Source organism: Tenrec ecaudatus, chromosome 1, assembly GCF_050624435.1.
Source record: "Tenrec ecaudatus isolate mTenEca1 chromosome 1, mTenEca1.hap1, whole genome shotgun sequence".
NCBI classification, from domain to species: domain Eukaryota; kingdom Metazoa; phylum Chordata; class Mammalia; order Afrosoricida; family Tenrecidae; genus Tenrec; species Tenrec ecaudatus.
In genome coordinates this window covers 193,300,144-193,319,275 of record NC_134530.1, presented here as the reverse complement: position 1 = coordinate 193,319,275, position 19,132 = coordinate 193,300,144, and the positions used below count along the sequence as shown (strand labels likewise).

General features: G+C 48.5%; 1 protein-coding gene and 1 pseudogene across 3 annotated transcripts in view; one reads left to right on the top strand and one right to left on the bottom strand.

Annotated features, from left to right (window-relative positions):
* The window catches only part of LOC142422662 (protein FAM163A-like), an 89,714-nt gene that overhangs the window by 47,354 nt on the left and 23,228 nt on the right, over positions 1-19,132 (bottom strand). Inside the window, exon 2 of one of the 3 annotated variants that reach the window (XM_075527983.1) lies at positions 9,397-9,633. The exons of the other annotated variants lie outside the window; for them this stretch is intronic. The gene's annotated coding sequence lies outside the window, so the exon portion shown is untranslated. The remainder of the gene's footprint in view (positions 1-9,396; positions 9,634-19,132) is intronic. 3 annotated transcript variants of the gene reach the window in all.
* LOC142439196 (small ribosomal subunit protein RACK1-like) overlaps positions 1-19,132 on the top strand; it is a 61,354-nt pseudogene that overhangs the window by 19,028 nt on the left and 23,194 nt on the right.

Sequence of the window (19,132 nt, the reverse complement as noted above, 5' to 3'; positions counted from 1 at the left end):
TTTTTTGAAAGAATGCACAACAAGCTAGGGAACGACGGGAGAATGGGGAGGGACTATACATAATACATAACGCCATTCAAACAGCTGCTGATGTGTTGCCTATAGATGTGGAAAATATTGTTATTAAAATATATTCTTATTTCTATATATACACTGTGCACGTTGAAATGCTTAAAGAATTTTGTGAAACTGTGGAAGTCGAATATCAGAAAATACTTGGATACAGTATAATGCGCTGGTTAGCTCTTTTGCCAGCTGGCGAAAGACTTTTTAAAATATACGATCCTTTGAAATCCTATTTTCTATCACAGGATAAATGTCCTAGAATTTTAGAAGAGTTTTTTGAAAAAGAATCTTCAAAAATTTGGCTAGAGTTTATACAAGCAGCTCTTTTTCAAAATGCTATAAAACTTACTGAAGGTGACAAAATTTCGATAATCATGGTAGCAAATGAAGTTAATAATTTAAAATTTCAGTGTCAAGAGAGGATAGAAAAAATTTTTTCCCGTTAACTATCCATAATAGTATAAACCAGCTAGAAGAACAAGGTGCAATAAATCGTGCAGATATCATGACTCACGTTGATGTATGTATATGTATGGACTGTTATAAGAGTTGTATGAGCCCCTAATAAATTGTTAAAAAAAAGTTCTATAGTAACTGCATAGATTATTTAGAAGAGTGGACAGTACATTACAATGATATTGAACATTTTCATTGGCTTACATTAAAACAAGAACTTAATTGGAATGATGTGCAAAAATCATTTGATCATGTTACTCAAAATTTTGATATTACTCAAAATATAGTAGTATTTCTGAAAATGATATTTTTAATGAGGTATCATTATTAAAATATATATTGATAAGGAAAAGGTTAAATCTTGGGGATCCGCAAAAATCATAATAGAAAACAAATGGTTAGAAATATTTTATCACTTTGAAGCAAACCATGTTACATATAATAATGCACTAAAAATTGTGGAATACACACTGTCCTTACCAGGAACTAATGCTGTGACTGAACATGTTTTTTTCTACTGTAAATAAAGTGTGGACATCAGAAAAGTCACAATTAAGTGTTGAGATTTTGTAAGCCATTTTGTATGAAATATAATTTAACAAATTCTTGTGAAAAATTTCATGACCTTTTAAACAATGACAGCAATCTACTAAAAAATTAACTCAAATGAGAAATATGCCAAAGAATAAAATAATACTACACATATTTTTAATGTACTATATTTGTAAATTGTACTTATGTTGAAATTTAAAAATATTACAATACTATTTTTGTGTTCTATAAAAATTTTTGTTGCTCCATATAGGCCAAAATTTTAATCAAGAACACCGCCCCCCCTGGGTCAATGGTACCCCACTTTACCAATGTTAAAATCTGGTCACCTTAGTCTAGCCAGATTTGTAAGGTAAAATTGGGGTCATTATAGCAGTGGGGAGGAAGCATTAAAGAACTAGAGGAAAGTTGTGTGTTTCATCGGTGCTATACTGCACCCTGACTGGCTCATCTCTTCCTTGTGACCCTTCTGTGAAGGGATGTCTAATTGTCTACAGATGGGCTTTGGGTCTCCACTCTGCACTCCCCCTCACTTACATTGATATGAATTTTTTTGTTCTGGGTTTTTTATGTCTGACACCTGATCCCATCAACATCTCATGATCACACAGGCTAGTGTGCTTCTTCCATGTGGACTTTGTTGCGTCTCAGCTAGATGGCCACTTGTTTATCTTCAGGTCTTTAAGACCCCAGAAACTATATCTTTTGATAGCTGGACACCATCAGCTTTCTTCACCACATTTGCTTATGCACCCATTGTGTCTTCAGCGATCATGCTGGGAAGGTGAGCATCATGGAATGCCAAGTTATTAGAACAAAGTGTTCTTGCATTGAGAGAGTACTTCTGTAGAGGACCAATGTCTATCTGCTACCTTAATACTTAACATATAAATATATGTACATAGATCTATTTCCCTATCATGATATATAAATATATTTACATATGTACATACCTGTATTTAGACCTCTATAAATATCTTTTGCCTCCTAGTTCTTTCCTCTACTTCCTTTTACTTTCTTCTTGTCCCACTATCGTGTTTGGCCTTCAATTGGGTTTCAGTAATTCCTCTCAGTTGCAGTGCCCTTGATCAAGCCCTACCAGGCATCCTACATCCTCCTTGCATAGATTTTAGATCACTTGTTCTCTTTTGGCCTAGGTTTGTTAACACCTACTTCCTTTCCTCCCCCCACTCCCATGTCCCCCCAGAATCGATGGTTCTGTTATGTTCTCCTCCAGATTGTTTATCCCGCCTATTTTAGTGATACCAGGAGGGTAAAGGAAGGGTAGGTGGGGGAAGAAGGGGGAACCGATCAAAATGATCTACATATAACCACCTCCCAGGGAGGCCAGACAACAGAAAGTGAGTGAAGGGAGACAGCGGTCAGTGCAAAACATGAAAAAGAACACAACAATTTATAAATTATCAAGTGTCCATGAAGGAGGGAGGGTGGAAGATGGAGGGGAAAAAATGAGGAGTTGATACCAAAGGCTGAAATGGAAAGAAAATGTTTTGAGAATGATGATGGCAACAAATGTACAAATGTGCTTGACACAATGGATGCATGTATGGATTGTGATAAGAGCTGTAAGAGCCCCCAATAAAATGATTTTTTTTTAAAAAAAGGCTCTATGTCTACAACCAGGAGGCTGTCTGGTAGGGTAGACCAAGAACTGGGGGGTCCTGGAAAGGAGGTGACAGTAGTTGCAGGGCCTCTGGGAAGGTGATGGGCACAAGACCCCTGGCCTGGCAATGGCCTTCAAGAATCCAGATCCTCAAGATCATAGCCCACCAGATCTGCCTTACCCATTGAGCCAGAGGTTCCACCCACATCCTTACTCCAGTGACTTCCTAGCTAATGGAGAAGAAATTCACATGGGGCCCCAGACCACAGGGCCAGACTGCAGTGTCCCTACTGATCTGGCCCCTGGGCCTCACCCCTTCCCTGCCTCTCTCTTCCCCAGCATCCCTAATGCGATAATCCAATGAGGCTGGGTCTGTTAAATTAGCCCACTGCTGCCCCTGCCAGCATCCTCTAACAGCCCTAATTGGGAAAACAGCCTCGCGCTGCCCATCAAAGCAGATTATATCGGTGAGCAGTAGGGCCTGGTGCTCATCTGAGGCTGCTCCCCCAGGCCCTGAGATCAGCGCCCGCCCCATTCCCTGGGGCTGCCTGCACCAGGGAAAGGCGCCTTCTCCAGACTGAGGAGCCGCAGCAGCTGGTCCCCGGAGCTTTCCCTCTGACGTCACAAACAGATCTGTGCTCATCCCAAGGAGCTGGAAAGAATTTGGGCTGAAAGCAAGAAGTCATTTTTCTCCAACACGCACTCGCTGTCCCCCTCCACCACCCCAGGAGCCGCTCTCATGAAGCGGAGGTGAGGCATTACTCCCTGGAAGGGCAACGCGTGCTTAGGGAGTGTGGGAGACCACAGACGCACCATTGACTGCTCCCCGGGAACCTGCCCATTCTCAGGGGCATCAATCAACCAAGAGAGGTCTTTGCGCATCTACACATAGGTAGGGTGGGGCGGAGTAGGGTGGGATGGGGAGGGGTACACAAACTCCATGGGGAAATTCACTTTTTCCAGGAATTTTCACAGCTCCCTCATATTACGTGCCCTGTCTGATCTTAGGACTGCATGCTGCTCTTTGGCTGGATGCAGGCAAGGGGAACTGGTCGAGAAGTACTACAGCACTGCCTCCTCATGAGGCCACGGGACTCCTTTGAGATGACGTTCACATTCTGCAAAATGCACATTTTATCCCACGCACACAGCACAATTCAGTGGATTTTCCTATATGCATGTGAATCCAGCACCACAGTCTGATTCCAGATCGTGTGCACCCAAAAGACACCTGCACCAGTCAGGCCTTCCCCCAGGCCCTGCCAACCACAGCTCTACTCTCCTCCTCTCTACATTTTCACAACTGGGGACCCAAAGGTCTCCCCACGAAGCACGGCAGATGCTTTTCCCTCTGAGCTCTCAAAGCCCTTGACAAACATCGCTGTTTCTTTGGGGCGAGGACGCCGTGATGACTGGCAAGCTTCTCTGGTCCCCTTGCCACCAAGGGGCTTGAGCAGCACACTCAGTTCTCTTTGGGTAAATCTGGGAATGTCATACTAGTCCACTAGATAGAACCAGGCAATCAGTGTTCCAGGTTTAAGCAATGGCAGTAACCTCACTTTGCACACAGCAGATGAGATTTCAGCAGCTTGTTCATGCAAACCGACTCAGGGCAGGAATCGTGTACCATTAGTGAGCTTCCGAAACATCTGGTGGGCTGGAGAAACCATGGATTGCTGGCCCTCCCGCACGGTGTCTGAGTTGGCAGGTCTGGGGGGGCCTGAGAAACTGCCTTTCTAATTCCCAGGTGCTGCTGCTGCTTCAATAAGCCCCACGGCTGGAGAATCATGCACATAGTATATGCACGGTTCCAAGCCAACCCCAACTCATCGCGAGCCTCAGGACAGAGTTAAACTGCCCCACAGGGTTTCCAAGGCTGCACATTTTTACAGAAGCAGACAGCTGTATCGGTCTCCCATGGAGTGGCTGGTGGATTTGAACCACCAACCTTTTGGTTAGCAGCCAAGCATTTAACCCCTGCATCATCAGGCTCTTTTACGCATGGTTACCAACCGCTATTCTGACAAATGGCCACAGCCAGGAAGAACGATGTATTTGCCTTTGTAATCCTTCCTGCTGCCACTTGTCAGACAACCCAGCTCAGGCCCTCATCTTTTCCTGTCCCACGGTCTGACAGGCCAGCTTCCTCCTCTTTGCACTCGAGGCACGCATGGCCCCATCTCCAGTCCACTGACCACAGTGTTGGTGGCTTTTAGACTCCCCAGTGGCCTGAGATCATGCCACTTTTAGTCCATAAAGTGTGGTTTAAAAGCAGGTGTTCAGTGCCTGCTGAACTGAAGGACGATGGCTGGATAAGGCCTTGGGCCCACCCACCTTCTGCTGTCCCAGTGTGGCAGTGGGTGTGAGGAGAACATTGTTACCTTCCTCAGGATCCTAACCTGGGCATCTCTGCTAGTGCCCAGCATAAATGGTGGGAAGACAGCTATACTCATGATGGCCATCTAAGAGAATAATTCTTTAAATCTCACCTTGGCCCAAAGGAGTTTTAGATGCTTCAGAAATATATGCCAAGAGCAGACTATTAGTGAAACAGATAAGGCCGCCAGGGAGGCAGGTGGTAAGTAAGAGGGTTGCATCTTATGTGGTCACGCACAGTTGCCACATCCCAAACCAAACCTGTTGGTGTTGAGTCAATGACAAATCATGCGTATTCCATGTGTTACAAAACGCATTCCAGAATGGAATGGCGCCGTTGGATTTTCTTGGTTATAATTATGACTGAAAGGTGCCCTGGTGGTGTAGAGGGTTACGAGTTCAACAGCTAACTTCAAAGATGGCAGTTCGAAACCACCAGCCATTCTGTTGGACAAAGAGAGGCTTTCTGCTCCCACTAAGAGTTAGTCTCAGAAACCCACGGGGGGCAATTCTACCCTCTCTACACGGCCGGTCTAAGTCGGCATCGGCTCACTGGCAGTGGGTTTAGCCTTTACTACGCAGACTGCATCACGCAGACGCAGCCCCAGTTGCTTGAAAATGGGTTGTGAATTTAACCCTGGTCACCTCAGCAGCCAAAGCGAAAAGGGCAATACAAGCACTTACAAGAGGAAAACCCACAGCTGTGGAAGATCTCAGTTGTTTTTTGCACTGAACCCCGAGAGGAATTCTTTCCGGAGGATTTTCTTTGAAAGGAGATGCTGTGTTGTAGGTGAAAGTTTGTTGTTTTATTAACATGTGGATGGAAAGGCCACTCTTTAGGGGAGTTTGAGGGCGCCAGTGCTAGTCTGAGAGTGAACATCGCAGGGCATGGCAGAGGTGAAGTGCAACACTGTAAAGGGCAGACATCAACCACAGCGGAGGGCATCTATTTGAGGAGGTTCGTCCAGACCCACCCAGGGCCACTGAGCCCGTGCCAGCTCATACTGACCTCATAGGGCAGAGCAGAACTGCCCCTGTGGGTTTCAGAGGCTGTGAATCTTCATGGGAGCAGAGAGCTTCAGCTTCTTCCTCAGAGCAGCCAGTGTGTTGGAACGTCTGGCTTTGAGGTTAACTGCCCAGTGTGTAACCCACTGCGCCACCAGGGCTACCCTCTGCCTCCCAGAGAACATAGCCAGCCAGTTTGGCAAGCACCCAGGTCTGCAGGAGGCTCGTGAGGGCCGAGGGGGTGGGCCTCCCAGAGCTCCTGCCCTGCCTCGCTCACCTCACCCAGAGCACCGAGGGGTGGGGTGGTTTAACATGAAGGTTTTGCCCCCAAAAGGTGACAATGAAAAGTTGTCCTGAATAATATTTCTCTCTGCTGAGCTTTTGAAAAGCCCTTGCCAGCAGAATGACAATTGGTGTCTAAATTCCTGGGCCAAAGCTGGGGGGTGGGGTGGGGCAGATCATCCATGGTACCAGTGAAGGTGGGTTTCCATCTGTCAATCCACTTAGCAGAGGGCAGACCTGCCATACTCATGGAAACAAAATCGCTTCCCCAGGGCCAACAGACAGCCTCCGTCTGGAGCAGCGGTTCTCAATCTGTGGGTCGCAACCCCTTTGGGGATCGAACGACCCTTTCACAGGGGTCGCCTGATTCATCACTGTAGCAAAATTACAGTGATGAAGTAGCAATGGAAATCATGTTATGGTTGGGGGTCACCACCACCTGAGGAACCGTATGAAAGGGTCACGGCCTGAGGAGGTGGAGAACCCCTGGTCTACAGTGAGGCTGAGGAAGTCACTGGCCCCATGAAGGCGTGGGGGGAAGATCAGGAGCTGCTGCACTTTCCTTTGTGTGTGATTCCTACCTGCAAGGTGCACAGAGCCTCGCTCTTCAGGCCCCAGCACGAAGTGTGCTGCAAAATGTGGACTGAACTAACTTGAACTTGCACCACCGAGTTGATTCCGACTCACAGATACTCTATAGGAAAGAATAGCATGCCACTGTGGGTTTCCAAGACTGATATATATATATATATATACATACTGGTTTTCTTTTTTTTCTTTTAGTATTTTTTTCCAGTTTTTTTTAAACAATTTATTGGGGCTCATACAATTTTTATCACAGTTCATACATATACATACATCAATTGTATAAAGCACATCTGTACAGTCCCTGCCCTAATCATTTTTTTCTCCTCTTTTCTTTTTATACATTTTATTAGGGACTCATACAACTCTTATCACCATCCATACATATACATACATCAATTGTATAAAGCACATCCATACATTCCCTGCCCCAATCATTCTCAAGGCATTTGCTCTCCACTTAAGCCCCTTGCATCAGGTCCTCTTTTTTTTTTTTTCTCCCCTCCCTCCCCTGACTGTTATATTTTATGGGAGTAGAGAGTCACATCTTTCTTCCTTGGAGTGGCTGGTGGTTTTGAACTGCAGACCTTGAGGTTAGAAGCCCAACACTTACCACTAGGTTACCAGGGCTCCTTGACTGGCAAATTAGAAGGCCACAAATATAGGTACCATTCTGTTTCCAGAATCCATGACTCATCTATCTATCTCACTAGTTTACTCCTCATCATTCGATTATTTCTTTCAATCTTATCTGGTTTTGAATTTGTAACAAAAACTAAGGAGAATAAATTTTTCCTGCCAAGGACACCTGGGGGTGTTTTATCAGTAGAATTAGGCTTAATCTCAATAAAGTTTCCCCATCAACTCCGAGTCTTCTTTTCCCTACTGTTTCCTGCTAGACTGAAGGACAAGCCCAACTCTTTTTCTGAAGGGTTACACACTCTTCTCTGGGCATCACATCTTCACTCACAAAACAACAAGGGCCTTTTACGATCCCACCTACCCATCCACCTACTTATATTCCTGTTCACTTGCCCTTCCTTCCTGCCTTCCTTCCTTCCTTCCTTCCTTCCTTCCTTCCTGCCTGCCTGCCTTCCTTCCTTCCTTCCTTCCTTCCTTCCTTCCTTCCTTCCTTCCTTCCTTCCTTCCTTCCTTCCCTCTCTCCCTAGCCTCCCATCCATCTACCCATCTACCCATCCAACTAAGTTCCAATGTTGCTGAGTGTCCACCATATGCTGGACTCTGGGGGTGTGAAGAGGGAGCTACAAGCATGGCCACATGACAAGGTGCCAGGGCCTGGACAGAGTGCATGCTGGATGCTTGAGGAGTGTGATTCATAGAACAGCTCTGGCTTAGGGGCTCAGGAAGGCCTCCCTGGGCCTGAGGGCATCACAAAGCTGACACAAAGGATACGGTCAATAGAAGTCAGCACTGAGAAGCTCCTCTGGGACCTGGGAGTAGAAACAGCTTGTCCTGAGTGCCCTAGCCATGACTCCCATCCCAACTGAGAGCTGGTCAGACATCTAAGCACACAGAGAGCTGGGAAGATCAGTGTGGCTTGTACCAGCTCAGCCCCCAAGCCAAAAGCTTAGGTGTGGGCGGGAGGTGGCTTATGGATCCCTTTGAGAATCTGATCACAGCCATGGACTTTATCTAAAGATTGTGTCTACAAAGCAGCAAATTCTTGACAAACCTCTAAAGCCCACCCCTGGGCCCCTTGTGGTCCATGAGCTCGGGTTGGGAAGCCTGATTTGTAGCTGAGTGGGCATCTCAGACTCCTGTTGGGCCTGGCAGTACCCAAGCTCCACACCCTGCAGTCATCAGCACCCACAGTCCCACAGTGCTTGTCCCTCCTCAAGGTGGAGACTGAACTTTACAGGCTATAGGCGGTGGGGAGTAAATAGAGTCTACTTCAGAGGAGAGCCCAGATGTTAGCTTATGACAGCCATGGGGCACAGAGGGTTTCTGTAGGACAGATGGACACCACACACGGTGCAGACATAAGAGAGAACACAGCGGGGAGGGAGCCAGACCAGAGGTGAAAGTAAAGGGGGGCATGGCTTAAGACCCAGAAGGAGGAAGGCAAAAGGAAGTGCGGGCCAGAGAGAATGTGCCAGCAGTAGGGCAGAAAGAGGGCAGGGCAGAAACTGCAAAGGAGCGAGCAGAAGTGATAGGACCTCCTGGGGAGGTCTCAGAGTGTGCACAGCTGAGGCTGAGACAAGGGGGCTGTCAAGGGTGATGGGTCTTGAGTATTAAGGGGCAGGAGAGGACTCCAGCGATGGGTGAGAATCTGTGGGTATGCAGCTGGTGCAAGCAGAGTGGATGCATCTGAGGAAGGGGCACGCCGATCTGGAGCTTCTACTAAAGCTACTTTGACTTGACCTACAAAGTGGTGGGGCTGGGGGGTGGAGTTGGGAGAAGGAATAAAGGAAATGTGTTGGAGAGCATACCGGACAGGAGCAGGCTCCACCAGCAGAGGGCAGTGCACCAGGCTCAACAGCAGCTGGACAAGTCTCCATTAGGAGGGTGGGCAGCGGTGGCTCAGTGGCAGGATTCTAGCCGTCCATTCCTGGCCAGTGCATCCCAAGCACAGTCACCATGCCCCTGTCAACAGAGGCTGGCGTGTTGCTAGGATGCTGGATGGGTTTCAGCAGAGCTTCCAGATTAAGGCAGCTTAATCCAGGGATCTAAAACCAAGATGAAACCAAACTAAAAGAAAGATTCAGGAATCTAAAATCAAGACGAAACCAAACTCCGCCATGGAGTCGAATCCAACTCTTAAGACAGACTAGAACTGCCCCTGTGGGTTTCTGAGACTGTAACTCCTTATGGGACTAGCCTCATCTTTCTCTCAGAGTTGCTGGTGGTTTCGAACTGCTAGGCTTCTGGTTAGGAGCTCAGTGTGTACCCCACTACACCACCAGGGCTCTACTTATGGGAAAGTCAATCATTGAAAACCCTATAGAGCACAGTTTTACTTGAACACACACACACACACACACACACACACACACACACACACACACGGGGTTGCCATAAATCAGAACTGACTTGGACTGGTATAGCCAGTTTTTCTAGGGAATATTCAGAAAGAGGGCTAAGGGAATATGAGGGTCTTTGGGTACTGAGGCTACTATGTATGACCTGCTCGTTTCAATGATTGTTTCCATATTTGTTCTCTTTCGAATCAGATTTATTCTGTCAAACCAACAAACAGCCCCAGAGCACCCACAATACACCAGTCTAAGTGCTAGGAGGGAGGGACTACAGAACGAGCACAGAGCAGGAACGCCAATCAGATTGCAGGAGAGGTCAAGGACTGCTTCTAGCTCCCTGAGGTTGAGCTCAGCCCCCACGGTGGGGGTGGGGGTGGGGGGCAGGACAGGAAGGATGTACACACAGGTTGTGAGAAAGACTGTGATGCTTTTGAGGCACTGGGAGACTTCCAGGGAAAGAGTGCGATTCGGGGATGGGGCGATATGTCAGGTGGGAGATGAGGCTGGAGGGTCAAGTAGAAGCCAGGCCCCCCAGGGCTCTCTCTAAGCGATGGCAGGAGTTTGGACCCCATCCTGGGGGCAGTGTGCAGACTTGCTGGGTTTAATGAAGGCCCAATGTTTTCATAGAGCTGCCAGGCATGACCCAAAGAACGGATGTGCAGGAGCAGGTCAGGGCTAAGAGCAGTGAGCGACTGGTCAGGAGCTGTGACAATAACTAAGGTAATAAGATGACCGTGGCTTGGAGTCAGGAAGAGGTCATGGCCAGGGATTCAAGAGGCAGACGCGAAGTAGGTGGGAAAGCAAAATCAATCTTCCTTTAGCCTTCCTTTGTTGTGGAGGGATAGGAACAGGGAGGGATTTGAGATGAATGAATGAACAAATACCCCAAACAAACACACGGACACATTCACTTTAGGCTGTGGCCAGATGTTTGTAAGTGAGGCGGCCAGCGACTGCTCAGAGGACTGAGCCCAGGGGATGTGCCCTTCCATTGGAGAAACCCGAACCCTTCCCACGCAGGCACCCTCCTCTGCATGGGCTATGCGGGTGGGGAAAGTGCTTGCTGGAGCCTTCCTTCATCCTGGGGCTGGTTCGTTGGTTCTGAATTTCACACTGTGTGCAGTCTGGCTGTAGAATTTTATTCTCTAGAATCCACAGGTGATACTGGTCAAAATTGTTCCTACTTCAGCTAGAGTTTACAAAATTGCTAGAGAATCCACAGGCCAGTGTGGCCCTCTCCAAATGTCAGGTCTGCCGCCCATGACCTCTTTAGAGCACTGAACAGCAAGCATGTTACTTTGAGGACGAAGGATTCAAGCCACAGTACTCCCAAGTGCTCCACACACCTGTGGGAATGGGGTCTGGAATCAGGAAGACCATAGACCAGTGGTTCTCAACCTTCCTCATGCCGCCACCCTTTCATACAGTTCCTCATGTTGTGGTGACCCCCCCTCCCCAACCATAAAATGATTTTCACTGCTACTTCATCACTGTAATTTTGCTACTGTTAAGAATTGGGCGACTCCTGTGAAAGGGTGGTTCAACTCCCAAAGGGGTCGCCACCCACAGGTTGAGAACCACTGCCGTAGAAGAATTGATGCATTTGAATTGTGGTGCTGGAGAAGAATGTTGAAAGTACCATGGACTGCTGGGGAAATGTCGGGCTGCACCAGGCCACCCCAGCTAACTGCAGGGTGCATCAGAGCCCCCAGTACTGAGGCTGGAATCCGGGAGACCAATAAAATCCTGAAAGAACAGACATGGTTGGCTGTGTGGTCTTGGGCAAAACACTTTACTTATCTGGTTGTTCCACTGTTGACTAAGGTTAAACAACTTAAAGCTTCATGTTTCTTGCAAGGATCCCTGGTGGTATGGTGGGATAAGTATGGGGCTGCTAACCACAAGGTCAGAGGATCAATCCATCAGCCCCCTGTGGGGGAAGATGAGGGGTCTGTTTTGTTAAGAACTACGCTCTTGGAAACCCCATGGGCAGTTCTACTCTGTCCAGTCTGGTCCCTACGGGTCAAAATGGAGTCCAGGGCAGTGGAGACAGCACGTCCCGACTGGCTGCTGGAATTGGAGGGAGGTAATAGAATCCAGGGATGCTGTTATGTTATCTGTGTTGGGAGGGGCCTCAGCACCAGGACGCTCCTTCAGGCCAATGGGGTCAAGAGGATTGCAAAAGGAAGCAGCCAGCAGCTCTCAGTCTGTTGAAGGTGGGGCTCCAGGGCACTGGAATGTCTTTTAGATGGGGGAGGGAGTGATGAGGGTTTACAAGAGAAACAAAAGAACGTGAAAGCCTTTATGGAGGGCTGGGCAGTCCTCGGGGACCATTCCCAGAAGAAAGGAGCAGGCTCCCAGTCTGCCTCGAGCAGCCACGCGGGGAATGCAAAGTGACAGATACAAATGAGTAGCACACTGGGCCAACTGTGGGAGATTAAAGGCGTGCAGATGCTGGGAGCTGGCTGTGCGTGCAGGGAGCAAGCTCGGGAAGGCCGGACCGGATCCCCAGTCTCTTCCCAGGGTGCTGGGTCTGCGACTGCTCTTAGCACTCATTACCACAGGCCATTTTGTAAATTAGCACAAGCCTGACCTAAGGGAGTCTAGGCAGCGGCCACAGGATGGCCCAGCCCTTGCTGGGAGGTTTTCTCCAGAATGTACACGCAGGAGAGGAGAGCATACTTGCTGTACTAAACCCACTGCCAGCAAGTGGGTTCTGACACACAACAATCCAGCTGGACAGAGTAGAACCACTCCTAGGGGTTTCTGAGACTAAACCTTTATTAGGGAGCAGACGGCCTCAGCTGTCCCCTGTGGAGTGGCCAGTGGATTCAAACTGCTGACCTTGGGGGGTATCTGTATGACAGTGGGTTATGTACTTGGCTGCTGATCTCAAGATGAACAGTTCACACACACATGCTGTGCCATGGAAGAAAGGCGAGGCTTTCTGCTCCCCTAATGATTTACTGCCTCAGAAACCCACCTGGGCGGTTCTCCTCTACCCTACGGGGTCCGTGAGTCAGAATGGACCTGGAGGCAGTGAGTAAACGAAACCCAGGCCATTGAGCTAAACCTTCTCATAGAAGCTCTAGCTAGGATTTCTGAGGCTGTCACTTTTTACTGGAGCATAGAGTCTCAGTTTTCTGCCAGGGGTATGGCTGGTGGGTTTGAACTGTTGACCTTGCGGTTAGTGGTATAAAGCTCACCAGATAGATCTCCTAGGGCTCCAGTGCACTGTGCTCAAACCAAACTCCAAAATCACAGCCATAGAGTCAATCCCACCTCTTGGCAACCCTATAGGGCACCGTCAAACTGTCCCAGTGTGTTCCTTGGACTGTAACTGCTTACAGGAACACAAAGCCCCGTCTGACTCCTACAGACCAACTGGTAGGCTTGAACTGCCTACCTTGTGCTTCGTAGCCCAGCAGCAACCCACTGTTCTACCAGGACTCTTGTTCACTGGCATTAGGATGGTCATATTGCCTTGGTACTGGACAAGGTCTCTGAGGGACGCCAGAGAGGACAAATTCCTGTTTGGACTTTTGGAAAAAGAGTGTCAGGTCTGAAATGAGGGGGAGGGGCCGTGGTTATGGTTATTTCTGGTACTCGGTTGTGAGTCAGAGACTGTGCATCCAACACGGAGGGTGTAAGAGCCCCACTGTGGTGGAGGGGTATCAGCTCCCCCCAGGCAGGCACTCTAAGAGGGCGTTTCCGGAGAGGAGAGAGGAGGCTCAGCTTTGGGGCCTCCTGTCGCCTCAGGCTCAGAATTGTCTGCTAAGCAGACTGATAAACCCAAGTGCCCCCCATTTCTCCCCCCACTTAAGGGAGAAAAATCCATGTGCACCCAGTGCTGAGGCTTAAAATAACCTAAAATTCCCCCAACTCCTGCCCTTCACCACTCACCACCCTCTGGCAGCATCTCAGCGCTGCCCCGGCGTCTCAGTGGCCGCTTCTCCTCCAACACCCGGAGCTTTCCTGGGCAGTGCCGGCCCCTGCCTGCTGCATCAGCCTCTGATTTTCAGAGCCGCACAGTTGGGCGTGAATGTCAAAGGCGTTTTGCTCAGACTCATGCACAGCGTGACGCACGGTCTCCCAGTTGGATCCCCAGCCCAGCAGCCTCACCTGGGAGCTTGATGGAAACGCAGACTCCCAGGCCAGCGGACGCCTAGTCCAAGTTGAACAAGCTCCCTGTCCCCCCCCCTCCCTTCCCCGTCCCCCCACGTCCACTGGCAGCTCGCTCAAGTCTGAGCGGTGCTGTGCTGGGACATCCCCTCCAGCACCCAGACTCAGAGCAGCATCCACTGGCATGGAACCGAGCCTCACCCGCTGCAGCTGGGCAGGAGAGACCACAGGTGGAGTGCATTAAGTCTGGGCTCGCTCAGGTGCGTTGTAAGAGGAACCCTTTAGATCTCCCTCCCCGGGACCTTGGTAACTGATTAACAGGTGACACGGATAAAATTCCTAATGATAGCGAACGAACGGTTCCTAAGCTTGTACTTTGTGGCAGGGCAGAGGCTTCTCCATGGCTGGTCGTTACAGTTGGTGGCCATGGAGTTGAATCTGACTCAGGGTGAGCCCGTGGGCGCCGAGGGGGTTTCCAGATGGTGACCTTTCTGAAGCAGCTTGCCAGGCCTGTCTTTTAAGGCACTCTGGGTGGGTTCGAACCATCAACCTTTCTTAACAATTTGCTCCACACAGACAAGTGCTGCTTAAAGAAAGTGCCTGATGTGTATTGATGGATATAATTTTCACAGCGACCTCTGGACGGTATGAATGACCACTGTTATCATTTTAACGATAAGGCAGCTGAGGCACAGAGAGGTCGATGGATGTGTCCAGGTGGCTGCATCCCAGACTCAGGCCAATTGCACTGAATCACCATGAGAACCCCCCACCCCCACCCCAGCACAGGAGCTTCATTTGGAACAGCAGCTCACCCCCAGGGAGAACGATCGCCTTGCTTTGCTTGGGGGTTGTGTGCGAGAAGTAAGACGTGAACACCGGGTAAGGCCCAGACACCCTGGCCCCAACAGAGAGAAGGCGAGGTAAGGCTGCAGGGGGGCCCTGAGATGGTGAGCATGGGATTTGGAGCACCAAACGCAGAGCCTGCCCACAGAACTCTGAACCAGCCTCATTCTCCATCAACGGCTGCTTTTCCATGCCTCGGTGTGGGCAGCCTCGCTGCCTTCTCATACCTTTGCTCAGCTGCTAGGAGAATGCACTAGAGCCTGTTGCTGGGCCTTGCCACTGCCCCAGCAACCTGAGAGAAATAGGCCAGTACAAGGTCACCCTCGTCAAGGTCACCACCCAGCACATAGGTATCTCCAGCGGGTCTGTTTTCTGCAGTGCTGTCAGCCAGTTCTGTGAATCTTGTTTCTTCAGAGCCCCCGGAAAGGTTATCTGATTGGTTCAGGTTTCTATTTAGCCCTAGAGCCATGAAGATTTCCCACACAAAATTAAAAGAGCTGGCTGTATGTGTGTGTGTCTTTCATACACAGCCTTTCAAAGCCGTTCCTCGCCTGAGACAGGCTACAGCAAGGATGGACCTTGAGAGAAATGTCAGCCACAAAGGCACAAAGACTCCATGGGCTCATGGATATGAGGTGATCTGGAATAGGCAAATAGAACGATACAAAAGTGCATTACTGGTTACAGGAAGCTAGTGGGAGAAGGGGGAGAAGAAGGCAGAAGGCTTGGGGAGCGCTTGGCTTCTGTGAAGGGTGATGGGAAATTTCAGGACCAGTGTGTATTGAATTAGCTGGGCATAGGAAAATTATGGAGAGGATAAATGTCTTGTTACATATTTATCACAATAGGAGGAAAAACACACGTGAAAGTATGTGTGTGTGTGTGTGTGCGCGTGCACGTGTGTGCACAGGTGTGCTTAGGTGGGTGGTGTGGCGTTAGCAGTTCCTTAATCCAAATCAAAAGCGGCTGGTAGAGAGCATTAGGGGGAAAGTAGATTCAAGGTCAAGGGAGAACAAAGGAATTCAGGCTCTGCTACTCACCTGAATCCTCAGGGTATGGCATGAACCCAAGCTCAGGATGCCTCTGCCTCCTGGAGGTCAGATATCTGCCTCTCAGTTTCCCTATCTATAAAGTGGGGTTTGCTACACCCTACCACTAGGTGAGATGCAATCCTCCCAAGCGTCCTACACCCTTCCTCAGAAGTCAGTTCCTCTGAGTCCATCCCAACAAGCCCTCACTTTCTCAGAAGCAGACTCGAGCCACTCCAGGGTTCTGCAGCTCCCCACTCCCCACCAACAGGCTCTGCACAATTATTTCAGTGGCATTTCTCTGTGACCCAAAGTCAGTGTATATCCTCTATATAAGGAAGTGATGGGGCCTGGGAAGTCAGGGTTCATGGTGTTGCCCAGAGTAGTTCTGTGCTGGGCCCCACAGTGGTCTGAACACGTGGCTTTCATTCCTGTTGCTGGCTAACAAACACAGTGTGGCCCTTGTCTCCACATGGCAGGAAGATGACCAGGGGAGAAGAGATGTGAGCCAAAACTTCCCCCAATCTCTCCTTGCTGACCCAATGACCAATCTCCAGTATTCTTAACACTGACAGCACAGGGAGAAAAACAGCCCTTCGTCTGAGCCGGGGGAGTGCTGTCAGTTTGATGGAAATTTGACAATAAGACAAAGAAAGTGTTGCCTCTAGAATGTAGCTCAGGAAGCATCACTATATGAGCCGCCTTGCTTGCTGTGCCCCTGGACCATGAGGATAGACTGGGGCCAACAAACTGCTTTTACTGAAATGGTTGTTGGCGGCCACTGAGTCAGCTCCCAACTTGTCAGGACCCCCAGCACAATGAAGGGATCAGAATGCTGCCCTGCCCTGTGCCATCCCGTGATCACTGCTGTGATCCAGTTTCCACATGCTGATGTTCTTGGAAGGAGATTGCCAGGACTTTCTTCCTAGTCTGTTTCAATTTGAGAACTTTGCGAAAATCTGTTCAGCATCATTCATAGTAACATATAACCCTTTACTGATAGACAAATGGCTGTACACGAGATTTGCTGGCAGTCATTCAACTCACAGAAGGCAAGAATTCTATCATGGAACCATAACTGCCCTCAGACAGACAAACTTCTAGAACAGTTACTAGGAGCTTAGTAACCAATTTGCAAATGAGAACAGAAGATAAGTAGCTTTGTACAGGGACACTAGCCTAGACCAGCACCTTTCCTCTCCAAACTGAGAGGCCTGGCTGACCCACACACCCACCATGATCCTAGTTCTCTCCAGCTCTAGAAAAACCACTTTTTGGGTGAAGGGAGATGTCAGACAGTGTAACACATGGCAAAACAATACTAATTTATAAATTATCAAAGATTCATGAGGGGGAGGCAGGGAGGGCGAGAGAAAAAATGAGGAGCTAATACCAAGGGTTCAAGTAGAAAGAAAACATTTTGAGAATGATGATGGCAACAAATGTACGAATGTGCTTAACACAATGGATGTATGTGTGGATTGTGGTAAGAGTTGTACGAGATCCCAATAAAGCGATTTAAAAAAAGAAAGAAAGAAAAAACACTTTCCTGATGTCTATTCCCTTCACAGTCATATACTGGTCAATCTCTGGTGGTGTTAGGTGCCATTCAGTAGCCACTTAGTTGTACTGTGGTGGCTTGCCTATGTTGCAGGAAATATGCCACTACTCTTTCAAATGCCTGCAGGGCCACCCATGGGTGACAGGTGTTAGTGGAGCTTGTAGAGTGAGAGAATGGGAAGAGGGACTGACAATTTACTTCTGAAAATACTGACCTGGAAACACCTTGTGGGGAGCAGCAGAACACTGCTGTTCTGCTGGAAGCCAAGCCCCGTGGGTTGGAAGATCACTCAGAATACAACCAGGGAAGAGCTGCCTCTTCAAAGTAGAGTCGACCTTCACGATGTGCATCCAGCACCATTCTCAGGTGCTTCACTTGCTGATGCAGCAATAACTCCAGATGAAATGACACTGCTTTCCACATCTATTACTACTCAGAATGTGAACTATATGGAGTATGAATCAAGGAGAAACGGAAGTTGTCAACAATGAAATGGAACAACTAAAGATCAATATCCTAGACATCCATGAGCCGGAGTGGACTGCTTGCTATTGGCCATTTTTCAGCAGGCAATCACATGGCCTATTATGTCAGGCAAGACACTGGATAGGGACAATATTACAGTCATTATCAAAAAGAACATCTCAAGATCTATCCTGATTTACAGCACTGTCAATGATAGGATGTTTATTATATGCCTACAAGGAAGACTACTTAGCACTACTGTCATTCAACTTTACACACCCATCACTAATGCAGAAATGAAGTTGAAGATTTTTGCTAACTTCTGCAGTCTGAAGTTGATCAAACATGCCATCAATATGCATCAATAACTAATGGTGAGAGGAATGTCAATGACAGAAACAAAGAAGAAGACGGTAGTTGGAAAAGATGGCCTTGGAGCAAACGAAGAGGGAAGGAGAGAGAGTGGAAAACATCCTGCTCAGAGCAGTCAATGCACAGAGAGGACCACAGGGCTGGCCCCACCCTGAAACATGATGTTCTTCATTGACCCATAGTGCTTCAGGGGACAACACTGGAGGCACAATGTGGGAATTGTGCCTGGTCTGACCCCACCACATCAGGGAAAAATGCTAAAGGTGTGCACAACAGAGCAGCAAGGGGAGCAAAAGCAAAGAAGTCCCTGGGGAATACCAAAAATAGATGTTGTGGCCAGGGGTGACCCCTCATCTGACTTGACTGGAAAACACTCTTAAAGATCAACAGACCTGGGATTATTTTTGTTGTTGGTTCCTGTTTTCCTTTGTTGCTTTGTTTTGCTCTGTCTTGTTTTTGTGCTGATTATTGTCTCTGCATGTCTGTCTAGATAAGACAGGCGGGATAAACAATCTGAAGGAGAAAACAACGGTTCCAGGGGGACACGGGAGAGGGGGAGGCAAAGGAAAGGAAGGAGGGTATCAACCAACCCAAGGACAAGGGAGCAATAAGTGATCTAAAATCAATGGCCAAGAGGGCACAGGATGCCTGGCAGGGCTTGATCAAGGGTAATGTAGCTGACAGGAATTTCTGAAATTCAAATGCAGGCTGAACATGATAGTGGGACAAGAGGAAAGTAAAAGAAAATAGAGGAAAGAAGTAGGAGGCAAAGGACATATTTAGAGGTCTAAATACA